Source organism: Arachis ipaensis, chromosome B10, assembly GCF_059453495.1.
Source record: "Arachis ipaensis isolate K30076 ecotype BB chromosome B10, ASM5945349v1, whole genome shotgun sequence".
Lineage (NCBI taxonomy): Eukaryota > Viridiplantae > Streptophyta > Magnoliopsida > Fabales > Fabaceae > Arachis > Arachis ipaensis.
The window spans coordinates 24,004,001-24,019,704 of NC_142435.1; the positions used below are offsets into that span (position 1 = coordinate 24,004,001).

At 32.0% G+C, this 15,704-nt stretch overlaps 1 non-coding gene across 1 annotated transcript; it reads right to left on the minus strand.

The window, feature by feature from the left end:
* Positions 1-15,373: 15,373 nt before the first annotated feature.
* LOC148579429 (small nucleolar RNA R71) lies at positions 15,374-15,481 on the minus strand. Its single transcript, XR_015893899.1, has one exon. It is a non-coding gene; the product is annotated as a small nucleolar RNA R71 (small nucleolar RNA).
* Between the last annotated feature and the right edge of the window lie 223 nt (positions 15,482-15,704).

Genomic DNA, 15,704 nt, shown 5'->3' on the forward strand with positions numbered 1-15,704 from the left:
GAGCAAGCGGAGAAAACCGAAATTATTGAAGAATAGGAAGTGGTTGAAGACTTAGGAGATGCGAAACCTCCATGGAAACCTCCAGTCATAGAACCTCCCACCAAGAAGTTTGAATTTGATGTTGAGGAGGGTGTACAACCTCCAAGGCATATCATGGTTGAAGACTTTGAAGAGGTTGATCAAGAGATGAAGATTAAAGAAGAAGAGGCACAACCTCCCATGCCCTTGGTAAGCAATGCAGAAGAGATTGAATTGGCAGAGAGCTACCAAGAGGAAGAGGTTAAAATTGAAGAAGCTTGCAAAGAGGTGGAAGTTGTCAAGAAAGAACCCAAGGGAGTGGAGCTTGCAAGATCATTAGAAACACCTCTCCCAAAGCCATTACCATCCAATACAACATTCAAGTGGGTAAAATTCTTATCCTTAACCTTTACTTTCCTACTTGACTATGGTTTGCTTGAGACGGATGGTCAACTTAGAGCTCTCTGCGGATTGAAGAGTAAGGAGAAATTGTGTGGTGGTTGGAAGCGTCACTCTAGGTTCGTGATGATTGCACGCTCAAAGTTTGACAACAATGGTTGGTGTAGAACCAAAATGAACGGGTCTAGGAGGATATTTGGTTGCTCAAATGAGAATTCCAAGGCTAAACCACCTGGTTGGAACAATGATGATCCACTTACAAACGAGTGTAGGAACAAGATTTGGGATCCGGGCATACAAGAGGATCAACTTTGGGAGCTCAGAGCTTGTGAAGAACTCCATCAAGGCTTGAAAAATTTACTTGATATTGATAGAGCTTATTGGAAGTCCAACATTGGTGGAAGTTTCAGGATGAGTTCAAGCACAAACCACCATGACATGGAGCTCACCAAATGTCCAACTTAAGTACTTTAACTAAAAGTGCTAGGTGGGAGACAACCCACTATGGTATGAGCTTTCCTATCCGTTACAGACATAACCCTAAAATCCTACCTCTTAAAACCATTCTAACTTGAGCATTGGAGTGTCTTTACTGTTCACCCCACCATCACTCGATTAGACCGGAAACCATGAAGCCTGCCAACCCTGCCGGATTGTGGATCTCATAGTTCAAGGTAATAATCGAACAGTAATGAACATCCATGTCAATATAAATGAAAAAAAAACATGAAAGAATGAGAATGAAAATGCAAAGAAAAAAGAATAATGATAATAATATAATAAGAGAGTACAAACAATATATATAGGATAGTAAAAATAACAATAACTACACATACAAATAAACTACTCTATGATAGTAAAAATAATGATAGCTACACAAGTTGTTTTGTTTTGGATTATAGTGACAGGTATAAAATAGGAAAAAAAATTAGACACCAAATTTCTATATCCTTTCTAATTTATCAAGTATAAAATAAAATAAAATATTATTATTTATAGTATAAATTAAATAAAAAAATATTTAACTCTCATTATTATAATAGAAAAAAATAGTTATTATGATAAAAATCAAAGTTGTCAATCATGTAATGAGACTATTTCAATTCAACTATGTTAAAAAAACAAAAAAACTGCACATAGTTTACTTTGTTTTGGGTTATAATGGTAGGGGTCAAATAGAAAAAAAGAACTGGATATCAAACTTCCATATCCCCTTTATATATTGTTATAGATAAAATAAAAAAAATTGGACACCAAATTTCTATATCCCTTTTAATTTATCAGGTATTAAATAAAATAAAATATTATTATTTACAGTATAAATTAAATAAAAAAAATATTTAACTCTCATTATTATAATAGGAGAAAATAGTTATTATGATAAAAATTAAAGTTGTCAATCATATAATGAGGCTATTTTAATTCAACCATGTTAAAAAAAATACATAAAAAAACTGCACATAGTTTACTGAGAGTGACTCACTTCAAGGAGTAACAATACTTTGTTTTGGGTTATAATGATAGGGGTAAAATAGAAAAAAAGAATTGGACACCAAACTCTCATATTCCCTTTATATATTGTTATAGATAAGCCGTGCAAAATATATATAACATTGTAATAATTAAAATATAATTCGAGTTAGTCAAGTAGTTAATTCACTTGTCTGCTAAAATAAGTGTTGTAATTTCAAATTTTAATTGTACATGCAGTAATTTATTAGCCAAAATTAAACCTACAACAAATTAATCACTAATTTATCTGATTAGATGATACCGTAAAAAAATTAAAAAAAAAATATGATATTGTACAACAAATAGAAAAGCAACATACACAACAACAAAACAATAAAATTTTATCTCATTAAATGGGGTTAGCTATATGGATCAAACCATACATTGAGCTCTATCATATATTATGTTTATAGTAAAAATTATTTACATGTCTATAAATTTTATTTGACCGCCTCATATATGATTGTTTCGAATTTTTTTTATTATTTGTCTCCTTTTCTATTTCATCCACCTTTCTAATTAAATGTTTACCAATCTTCTTTTTACATATCCGAACCACCTAAAATAAGATTCTATCATATCTTTCTTAAGAATAAATGATATTCCAATTTTTTTTTATCTCCATTTATTATTTTGTCCATAAGTATGTGTTCATTCATTCATCTCAACATCTTTATCTCTGTTATACTTAACTTAATTTTGTATTTGACCATATACATGTTTAGCTTGATAACGCAAAAATTAAAGAGAGAAGACCTTACATGCAATCCCTACCTTACCGTCAGCTCCATCTGTTTTAGACCAACCCTTTCGAATGTGGGTATCAATCCACGACAATTGAATTAGAACATATTAAATATTCTCAAATACGAACCGTGCTTGCAGTCCCAGATACATGCAGCTATGGCCGTGGGGCGAGTCAATAAAAATTTGGATGGGCATATGTAGTAGTGTGTCTATGTCTATGTTTAATTTATTTTATTTTTTTATCATATAAAAAAATCCCAAAAACAACGGCATTCAATGATATATATACAAATAAAAGAACGTTCCTTTAAAATTATAGAGCTTTTATAGTAATACTTACAAATTTTCAAATTAAAATAGATCAGATGTCTAAAAATCGAAGCTCAAAGTTACTAGATCATTAAAATACATATATATACACATGAAAAAAGTACCTACATCTATAATGCCAAACAAATTGGAGTAAATGTTTCTAATACAATAACTTTTTCTTTAAACGAAAATAAATAAATAAATTGTATGGTTTCTTTACCGGGCATAGATTTATTGATGAAATGGGGACCTTGATCAACACAGAATGAAAATTCTTTAGGTGAAAGGACCGGGGACCAATTAAATGAGAAAATTAATTGCCTGGAATATGGTTGATAGAACTGTATAAAAGTGAAGTACTGAATGGGTAGCTGCATAATTAGTTTTGAGGAAGCATACAAGAGAAAGATTGGAAGATGTAGAAATCATAGGTGACCATAAATATAGTTGTGGAGTTGAAAGAGAATCTGGTTATGGGTGAACTCTAATAAATGAAGGTAACATGTTGTCGAGGTAGTGGTCCATATATATCACTGTAAAAATAATAAATGAAATTACAGAGTCCCACCATTTAAACAGCTTTTAATTAAATACCCTACGTACAATAATTCTTTTTCTAAGTTTCAGTTAATATGTGTCTTATGGTGCATGTTAAAGACTTAAAGTTATTCATTAAAAAAATTTATAAAAAAACTAAAATTTAAATTGTTAATATATTTATTTTATATTTAAATACCCTACATACAATAATTCTTTTTCTAAGGTTTAGTTAATGTGTCTTGTGCAGGTCAGAAATATTATTATGGGGACTAATAATATATATAATATTAAAAAATTATGCAAAAAATTATATAATATAAATGTATTACAAAAATATACCGATAGAAAATATATTTTAAAATACAAAAAATATGTATGTACTTTTTATTAATGAAGTGGTCAATTTTTTGTATCATAAAATTAATCGATAATAGAATCTGTGTCAAATTTTTTAACAATTTTTTTTAATATAATTAAAAGACAATTAACAAGAAATTTATCTTTCATTTTGTTTCTGAGTTATTCTTCACAATATTCATAACTGAAAAAGATTTATCAGTTATAGTAGTTAAAACACAGAGAATTAATACCAAATAAATCAAAAAGGATGTTCACAAAAAGAAAAAAAAATCCACTTTATGCATGGGATTTGAAAAATTTTATTTAATTAAAAAATATTAACAATAATATCTTTTTAGATTTTTTTAATATTATTACTTTTTAGATATTAGAAATCATTAATATTTAGGTTAGACTGAACTTTTATTTATATTAGATTAAATACTAAATAATTTTTTTAAAAAAATAAATAGCATTTAATAACTTATTACTATTAATCTTTTTTTAAAAAAGTTGGGGCCGAGGCCTCCACTCGCCCCCATATGTCTGTCCTAGTCTTATGGCACATGTTAAACTCATGGGCAAAGTGCTAAATTAGTTTCTACGTTTGGATGTAATCTTGTTTTGGTCCTTAAGGTTTATAGTGTCTTATTTGAATGAAAAAAGTTTTATTTATGTTCAATATAGTCCCACCATAAAGTCAAAATTAAATAATTAATGGAATGTCTTGTATGACAGCACGTAATACAAAAACAAAGTCGATAATTTAAAAAAAAAATACAAATTTCAAAGACACATAATCAACCATAAATGTATCAATATATGTACTTTTTACTTTTAAAACTTACTTATTGTATGATAAATGTATTTTTTGCCGATCATTTTGTAAATCACCGAAAATGTTGTTGAAAAATAAAAAATTTAGAGATTAAATTTTAATTTATTTTTTACATGTACTTTTTAAATAATTATCTTAATAGCCTTATAAAATTTCATATCTAATACACAAATAATTTACTAAATACATAAGTCATCTTTATTTATTAAAAATATTATATCTTTTGTTATTTTTTATATTATTTTATTCTAATTTATCCAACTTTTATTGACAATAAGATTATATCTGTAAGATTATGTCTGTTTACAGATATGTGACAATGAGATAGAGATATAGAAATATAAAATTGTGATTGATAAATGAATTATAGATAGAGATATTGTATCCAAAAATATTGAATTAGTGTATTTTAGGTTCATCCTGACATGAAGAATATAAAAACATTAATAAGAGACACAATTTATTTTTCATTTTTTTTTATTATTTTTATTATTTTTTTATAATTATATTTTTTATTATTATATTTTTTATCAAATATTTTGAATAAAAAATAAGAATAAATTAAACTTTTATAATTTATTCTAATTTATTACTAAATAAAATATAAAAATATAAATTTTTATATCTTTGTCTTTTGTATCTTATTCTCGGTACCGTATCTTATCTTATTCTCAAAATCAAATAGAGACTAATATGTGTCTTTACTCTTTAGGACACAATAACTAAACCCTTATTCCTAGGGTCATTGTATACGGATCATATAACATGTTGAATGAAATATGTGATATTTATCTCCAAGAACAATATTACATTATTAAAAAATATTATTATTTTTTATCAGTACTTAATCAATAATAATTTGTACTTATATTTATAAATATTTTATACATATATAAAAAATATATAATTTACATTTATATTTATCAAAATTTTATATACATAAATTAATACAGTTTACATTTAATTTTTTAAAATTTGTACACATAATTAATAAAATTTATTTATTAAAAATAATTTAATATTTACACTAACGAAATAATAACTAAAAATACTAAAAATTATTGGTTTCTAAAAATATCTCTACCTCCAATTCAACCCGTCATACGGGATATATAAAATCACACGGAAAATCTTATAATGGATTATTTACATAAATAATAATGTTATATAATTAAATTATTTTAATAATTAAATTCAATTAAGTTGATTAAATAGTTTAAAGATTGATATAACTTTTGATTGAAAAAGTATAAAAAAATTAGTTAAATTTAATTACGAAAATAATTTATTCAACAAATAATATTTCTTACATAAATTTACGATTAGTTTGTGGAGATAGTATTTGTCAAAGGTGGGAAACGTTATCAATGTTGGTGGTATGGTATGAACAGTTGATGTACAAACACGCATATATATAGTACAACAGATTAAAGGAAAAAGATAAATTAAAAAAAAAAATTGACTACTGATGTCATGTCAAAGTGTAAAACAAAATTCATATGCTTTTTTTACTTAACGTTGCAATCATGCAATTGTCATCTACCAGTTACAAAAACTAGTGGCTTGAGCACAATTCAAGATAAAAGCTGTATTGATATTTTGGCTAGTTATGGTGCTAATGGATCTCAGACCTAAGATTGCGTTTGTTTGGTAGTTGAAGCAAAGAGACATAAAACAATTTTGTTTTTCTCTCTTCAATTTATTTCACTTGATAGAAAATAAAAGCAATTTGTAATTCAAACTTGTTTTCTTGTAACATATATACCGGCTTGTGATCTCCGATCAATTTTAATTTCTTAAGAAATTTGTCCCTCTCAATTTTTTCATCCGAGGTTTTAACAAAATTTGGTTAATCCTTATGTAGTAACTTGTCTTTGAAATTACTTAGCTACTTTGAATTTTTTTTTTGGTGACTTAGCTACTTTGAATTTAAACCTTATTGATACCTCTTGAGAAAAAAAAATATTTTGTATATTGATTGGTTCCGTATAAGTTGATTGTAACCAATGTATAAATCGGCTATTAATATCAAATAGTAGCGTTATAATTTGATTACTATAAGCATTATCTTTCATCATGAATTAACATCTATTCTTCATTAATAACAAACCATGTATAAGACAATAATAACTACATTATCAAATACCTTAAAACTAACTTCAGAATGACAAAAAAAAAATGTATATTAATTTCACTTAATTATAATTTTAAAAAATAATAAAAATTTAACTTGAGCTTGAAAGTGTTTATAAATATCTACATTTCGTGCTCATCGTCAACCATTATATACCTCATTCATTCACAGAAAACTGAGCTCAACTAATTAAGGTTGGACGAGCAATATATCTAAGAAGATTAGTCACAATGCAAGAACATATACCTATGTTTAATTCAAACCCATTATTTAATTTCTTTGTTTGGGTCCTTGAGCAACCATAATTCAATGAGATTCTTTCTTCGATGCAGAATAATTTCATAGTCCTTTTTCCTTCTCTTTTTTACACACAAGTACACAACCATAAAAGAGGAAATGAATTATGAGTGATAAACTTATAGTTTATTAGAAAAATACTAAAAGCAGACAAAGAAGGGAATTAAATTCATGATTAAGATCATATAATTGGGCATTAAAATTATTCAAGAAACACAAAGCGTACAACAAATTAAATGCCATAAGAACATGCTGAGCTCTGTGATGATGAGATAGTTCTCTTTTACAGGTTTAGGTTATTGCTTGCTACTCTCCCGAGTCCGAAGACATGTTCTTTGATTACTCCTAATTAAATTTGTTACCTTTCGTTACGAGAAAGTCTAAGGGCCAGCAGATTTTGTGGTTTTTAGTCACCAATTAGTCATCAATGATGTTTTTAATGGTGTGAGATTGCATCTAATGGTGTAAAATCATTCAATTTTCTTTTGATGGTTAAGTGTTGGTCAGAATTTAGCAAAAGTGTTGGTCTCCTAGCACTCCTCTTTAGTTAATTGAATTAAATAATTAAAAATACTTTACCTTTAAAGTGACTCTAATATATAAAAATTCTCTGGCATTGTTAGATTATTATGAGCATACCATGTCTCCAACTAGAAATATGATCATTGTGTGTAACATTATTTTTGTGTATAAAGATCCATCCAACAACCTCAGTGGCTCAGAGCCAATGGCCCAGTCCAGAGATCCAACAATGGAATAAAAGTTGTGGAATGTGCTAACTGCTAATAAGTTAGAATTAGAATGATTAGGCTTGGAATATTTGAAAAATGATAAATGAGTGATTGTAATGTGTAGAAATGGTTTTGGAATTGCTTAGGCTTGAATTGGACCGAAAGATTGTCAAAATGAACCTTGGGTATAAAGTGGTAAGGAATTAATTTTGACCAACTTCCACGAGTTGTAATTTGGTGTTCGGAGTTCGGATTTAGATGAAATTTGTTTTAAATTAAAGTTAATGGAATTAAAAATCATTTAAGAGTGAAGAAAAATAGATAATTGTACAAAAAATTATAGAAGTTTGAATTTGGGGGTTAAAAACTAAATTATGTAGAAGTTGCAGAAAATTGGAGTCCTGTGTACGCACAACCCATGCATACGCATGAAGGGTGTTACAAAAGTGAAATGGTTTCGTGCGCATACCATGCGTACGCACAAAAGCCAAATCATGCGTACGCACGACTTGTATTTTAGAATTGAACGTTTTTCGTGCGTGTTTCTACACGTACGCGCTAAAGAAAACTCATGCGTACGCACGACTTGTTTTTTAGAAATGATAATTTTTAACTGTTTTAGCCTATTCAACCAGCTCTTTCACATCCGTAACCCCTATAATGAGTATAGAGACGGTGGATTAGAGGGTAGAAAGTGTTGGAAATGAAATTATTAAGTCGGAATGAGTTAGAAGTGATTGAATGGATGAGTTGATACTATTGGATGATGGACATGAAGTTGAATGATATTTGAGTTGCCTAGGTAAGATGCAGGGGTCTTGGCTTAGTCCCAATTGCTCCGGGTTAAGATTTTAAAGGACTGTGGGTTCTCTCGGATGAGAGGTGTGCAGGCTTCTTAACCCTGCGAGGTGTACAGGACACTCACCCTACGAGATATATATGGCACTCAACTCTACGAGGTGTATAGGGCACTCAACCCTGCGAAATTTTCTCTTTCTGCGATGTATACATGACACTCACCCTACGAGACATTACATATAGCAAGTAAACAGAAGAGAGACAATGTCTGGGTTAGCTATCGAATGTGTCGGGTCCTGACAGTTAACCGACACATAAGCTCATGGCCAGTAGGCAGGCATGCATCATTTGTATTTATGTGATTAATTGGGTGTGCATTTTGTATTTGGTTTGTCTTGTTGAATAATTGTATATTTTTGCTATTTGAGCTAATTGCTTTATCTATTCTCTCTATTTGTGTATTCTTTGTATTATTTTATGTGTTTGAACGAATGATAGATCCCTTATGCTGACGATGGCAACGCTAAGAGTTGTTCTTGATGTGGTGTGGTGATTGGAGGTTTTTGAAAAACTGAAAATAAATAGATAGATTAGAATCCCTTAGGTAAGTTGCCATTTTCCGGTTTAGTGAGAACCCTAAGCTTGGATCAATAAAACTTTGAAGATTAAGATTGCTTAGAGAGTTCTTGTTAATTGTATTGATTCGACACTTTTACCCTACTGGGAATCTGGTGGATTGGGTTCTCACCTATCTATTATTTCTATTTTTCAGATGCAAGTCTCAATGCTCCTCAGTGAGCGAGAGTTTTATCTGAAAAATGGTGAAGAAGACTTTTTGCTTCTGCTTTGGTTTTAGATTCTCTCATTCGTTTTAAAAAAACTCATATGATGTACTTATTTTGAAGACTTGCCTTTAAAGGCTTTTAATGTATTCTTTGAGAGATAGGTTATGTATGTCAAACTGTTTTACTGTTGTAACTCTAGCCGGACTAATCTTTGCGAGTCGAGACTAATAGATATTTATATATACTTATATATGATTGCTTTACCCTGATTCTTTCTTTAAACTTTTAATTATCTACTTTTTTTCGACGCACTTATGTATGTCATCGAGTGTGAACAATTGACAAATTGCCATTTTATTTGGGGTTTAAATCTCTTTACAGGTTTCTAGTTTAATATCTCTTTCTATAAATAAGTATTTATATCTCAACCTTGTGTCACAGCACCAAATCCTCATCAAATTATGACTTAAGTATAAGACTTTGAAGGATAGAGTGTTACATAATTGATATAACCTTTAGTTCACTATCACCTTCTCCATCAAAATGTTCACCATCTTTAGACAATTTCATGGCATCTATAAACTCGGGCATAGAAGGACCATGCTCAAAATGTGAATGACATTGTTTTTGACATGGCAGTGTCTGATTGTATTCCTTAAATCTTGGTCAAATCCAACCTTCTCAACCCGAACTCAAACCCTTCAGTTGGGTCTAAATATCAAGCCGCATCAGCTTTGTCATACTCCAACTCTTTGAAGTAACTAGTTATAACAAAAATATTCAAATAATATTCATCTATTCGAATTTATTCATCAGACAAATTGTTTGTGTAAATAACTCTACCATCAGCAACTTTTCAAATTTTTTACCATGATAAAAAACGAGTGTTAAACGATCATTCATCTAAAAAAACATTAAAACAAAAAACTAAAACAGAACCATCAATGTTCCTTTCTAACCATCTTTATAGTTCCTTTGAGAAAGTTAGCATGCCACAAGTGTTAGGAATTTGATTAAACTAATGAAATGTCAATTACATTGAGTGCTTTTAGATCAACATTATTTTGTGTCATAATCTATAATGTCAGGACAAAGATGACGTAGTTTTAAAAGATTTATATTTTCGTAATGTTATTACGGGTAAAAATATTAGTTGAATACTAAAAGTTTTAAGTTAATTGATAATGTGGTAAACTGAAATGCTAATATAACAAGACATGTTATATTAACATGTATTTTATCACATTAGTACTTAAGGAAGCAAATTAAGACCGATGGTAATCAGTGGCTAAGAGAAGGGGGTTGAATCTTGGCCTCTTTTTAACTTTGCTTGTAACTTTGCTTTTTATTAAGATAATACATGAGATACTTTGATTTTTTCTCCTGATATGGTAGGAGCTAGAATAGAGTTGCTTGAAGGAATAGTAATAGAAAAACGTTGCTGAGTAGAGAAATCAGGAGATACTCTATTTTTGTCTCTATTATAGCAGAACCAGTAACAGAGAAGAGAGTAGAGAGTGACACACAGATGTATTCTAGTTCGGCTACTCAGTGCAATATAGCCTACATCTAGTTTCCAATACAATAATGATAGAATTTCACTATCTTTTCAACAGATTACAAACACCAATTCTTCATAGGATCTACCCAATCTTATCTGGGATAAGTCCAGATTCTAACCCAACCTGAACTTGACTAGGACTCACCCTAGCTTTCAATTGCAAAGTGCTAACCCAACTTGCAAAGAAATTTTCTCAGGATCATGACACAAAACAGAAATACTAACAGAGAATTTCTAAAATAACTTAGGCTTTTTCTCCAAGCTTAGCTCTCTGCCTTTTTCCACTCATTGGCTTTTTTTTACAAACCTCACCATGTTTGCATTTTTTCAATGAAAGTCAGATAGAATAAACTGAGAAAAGATATACTAAATGAAAACCATGAAGGAGAAGAACAAGAACAGCTCAGGGAGCTATGGGAACCAAAACCAGTGCTCTTTCTCTCTTGCATCAATCCTTGGCTGTTCAGCCCTATTATAGAGGAGTGAAGCTTCCATGGCTTGAGAAATCTTCAACACATGATTTGTCTTCTTCTCCAACAATCAAAATCCACAGCGGCATGGTCAGAGTAAAGAGAGAGGACCGAGGCATTGACATGCTACCATACCTTTTTCTTTCATCCTTTTTCTTCAAACTTCTTGACTCTGAGTCGTTGATCTTTGCTTCGACCCCAAGTTTGTTTCTTATCCGTTGATGAACCACTGAGCACCTTTGACTTCACAACCTTCATAGTTTCTTGAATGGTGCTTGGGACATAGAGTTTTTCTTCACAGTTTCTCGTTGAAGCATAAATGAGGAAATCACCTTTTTTGTGATTCTTTGTTGCATTGAGATCTTCCCTTTTGTTGTAGCCCTTTTACTTTTCCTTCTTACTTGAAAATAGAAGCTAGCTTTTCGTTCTTCTTTTTGTCCTGGCTCTGAAACTTTTCTCTTTCTTCTTTCTTGATTCAGAGATTGATGTGATAAGAAAGAAAAAGGGAAGAGAGAGAAGAAAGGGTTTGTTTGTTCGGTGGAAGTGAAAGAAGATTCAAATGAATTGAAGTTTAAGTTTAGGAGTGTGAGATTTGGTTATGGATCATTGAGTTAGGCTTGAAGTGGATATGGGCTCACTTTCCTTCTTTTCTCTCATATGGTTCAGCAACTTGTAATGAAACAAAGTTTGGTTATGTTTAATATGATAATGGGCTAGAGTGTGTGTATGTGTATGTGGGCTTGTTCATGCTTAATGGGCCAATTTCATTCGTCTTGAGCCAGTTGGATCAAATCATTTTTCTGCACACTAAACAAAATACATCACACGACCAATTTGATAAATATCCCAATAATGTTTAGTCATCACTTTAATCATGGTTTAGTTGTCTAAATTCAACAATCTCCCCCTTGATGACAAACATTATTAAAATGAATTGAAAGAAAAAGAGAATAGATTTAAAAAACTTCCCTTTGATGTTTCTTTTGACATTGAGCTCCCCCTGAATATTTGTATTTTGTAACATGATACCAACAAACTATACACAGAAAATATGCCAAACATTCAATGATTTTCAAGGCTTCCATGTAAGCTATCATTAACCAGCCTTGAAACATGCATAATCTGAGCTAGTCTAATATCACAACTCAAAACAGTAAGTTTCCACAAGTTCAAATCAGAGGCAACCGAGGCATCCATCAATTTCAATTTATTTTCCTTCATTTTTCTTTTCTCCCCCTTTTGTTATCAAGGAGGGAAACCTACAAGAGTTAGATAAAAAAGCATGCTAATATATCAAAATGAGAAAACATGGGAATCAAAAGAAATAGTCTAATGCTATTACAGTTATCCAAAAAAAAAAAAAAGTGTTCAGAAAGCTGAAAAAGAGCAAAGTAAAGTGTTAATCAGAACCAGAAGTAACAACAAACTATAATCTCTCAGCATCAGTAGGAGACAAAGACTAAGCATCAGAATCCTCATCTTCAGTGCCCAAGTTTTCTTTCTCTTGCTCCAACATTTGATTCTCATCCAGCAAGTCAAGGTACTTGAGAAGTGTGATGAGCGGATAATTTATACGCTTTTTGACATTGTTTTTAGTATGTTTTTAGTAGAATCTAGTTACTTTTAGGGATGTTTTCATTAGTTTTTATGTTAAATTTATATTTCTGGATTTTACTATGAGTTTGTGTATTTTTCTATGATTTCAGGTATTTTCTGACTGAAATTGAGGGACTTGAGCAAAAAATCAGATTCAGAGGTTGAAGAAGGACTGCTGATGCTGTTGGATTCTGACCTCCCTGCACTCAAAGTGGATTTCCTGGAGCTACAGAACTCGAAATGGCACGATTTCAATTGTGTTGGAAAGTAGACATCCAGGGCTTTCCAGAAATATATAATAGTCCATACTTTGGCCAAGAATAGATAACGTAAACTGGCGTTCAACGCCAGCTCTCTGCCCAATTCTGGCGTCCAGCGCCAGAAAAGGATCCAAAACCAGAGTTGAACGCCCAAACTGGCACAAATGCTGGCATTCAACTCCAAGAAGGACCTCTACACGTGCAACACTCAAGCTCAGCCCAAGCACACACCAAGTGGGCCCCGGAAGTGGATTTATGCATCAATTACTTACTTCTGTAAACCCTAGTAGCTAGTTTATTATAAATAGGACCTTTTACTATTGTATTAGACATCTTTGAATCTTTGGAACATCTTTGGACGCCTGGTTCTTAGATCAGAGGGGCTGGCCATTCGGCCATGCCTGGACCTTTCACTTATGTATTTTTAACGGTAGAGTTTCTACACTCCATAGATTAAGGTGTAGAGCTCTGCTGTTCCTCAAAGATTAATGCAAAGTACTACTGTTTTCTATTCAATTCATCTTATTTCGCTTCTAAGATATTCATTCGCTCTTCAACCTGAATGTGATGAATGTGACAATCATCATCATTCCCTATGAACGCGTGCCTAACAACCACTTCCGTTCTACCTTCGACTGAATGAGTATCTCTTAGATCTCTTACTCAGAATCTTCGTGGTGTAAGCTAGAATGATGGCGGCATTCAAGAGAATCCGGAAAGTCTAAACCTTGTCTGTGGTATTCCGAGTAGGATTCAATGATTGAATGACTGTGATGAGCTTCAAACTCGCGATTGCTGGGCGTAGTGACAGACGCAAAAGGATAGTAAATCCTATTCCAGCATGATCGAGAACCGACAGATGAATAGCCGTGCCGTGACAGGGTGCGTTGACCATTTTCACTGAGAGGATAGGATGTAAACCATTGACAAGGGTGATGCCTCCAGACGATTAGCCGTGCCGTGACAGGGCATTTGGATCATTTTCCCGAGAGAAGACCGAAAGTAGCCATTGACAATGGTGATGCATCACATAAAGCTAGCCATGGAAAAGAGTAAGACTGATTGGATGAAGATAGCAGGAAAGCAGAGGTTCAGAGGAACGAAAACATCTCTATGCGCTTATCTGAAATTCTCACCAATGATTTACATAAGTATTTCTATCCATATTTTATTAATTATTTTCGAAAACCCCATTACTATTTTATATCCGCCTGACTGAGATTTACAAGGTGACCATAGCTTGCTTCATACCAACAATCTCCGTGGGATTCAACCCTTACTCACGTAAGGTATTACTTGGACGACCCAGTGCACTTGCTGGTTAGTTGTGCGAAGTTGTGAACCATGGTATTGGCATCATGTTTTTGGCGCCATTACCAGGGAAAGAAAGAGCAATGAATTTTACATAATCAAAGTGTAATCACAATTTCTGCACATCAAGTTTTTGGCGCCGTTGCTGGGGATTGTTCGAGTTTGGACAACTGACGGTTCATCTTGTTGCTCAGATTAGGGACAGAGAAAAAGGCATTCTTGTTGAAGCTGATCCAGAACCTGAAAGGACTCTGAAGAGGAAACTAAGAGAAGCTAAATTACAACAATCCAGAGACAACTTGATTGAAAACTTTGAACAAGTAAAGGAGATGGCAGCCGAACCCAACAACAATGCAAGGAGAATGCTTGGTGACTTTACTGCACCAAATTCCAATTTACATGGAAGAAGCATCTCCATTCCTACCATTGGAGCAAACAATTTTGAGCTGAAACCTCAATTAGTTTCTCTGATGCAGCAGAACTGCAAGTTTTATGGACTTCCATCTGAAGATCCTTTTCAGTTCTTAACTGAATTCTTGCAGATCTGTGATACTGTTAAGACTAATAGAGTAGATCCTGAAGTCTACAGGCTCATGCTTTTCCCATTTGCTGTAAGAGATAGAGCTAGAATATGGTTGGACTCTCAACCTAAAGATAGCCTGAACTCTTGGGATAAGCTGGTCACGGCTTTCTTAGCCAAGTTCTTTCCTCCTCAAAAGCTGAGCAAGCTTAGAGTGGATGTTTAAACCTTCAAACAAAAAGATGGTGAATCCCTCTATGAAGCTTGGGAAAGATACAAGCAGCTGACTAAAAAGTGTCCTTCTGACATGCTTTCAGAATGGACCATCCTGGATATATTCTATGATGGTTTATCTGAGCTATCAAAGATGTCATTGGATACCTCTACAGGTGGATCTATTCACCTAAAGAAAACGCCTGCAGAAGCTCAAGAACTCATTGACATGGTTGCTAATAACCAGTTCATGTACACTTCTGAGAGGAATCCTGTGAGTAATGGGACGCCTATGAAGAAGGGAGTTCTTGAGGTTGATACTC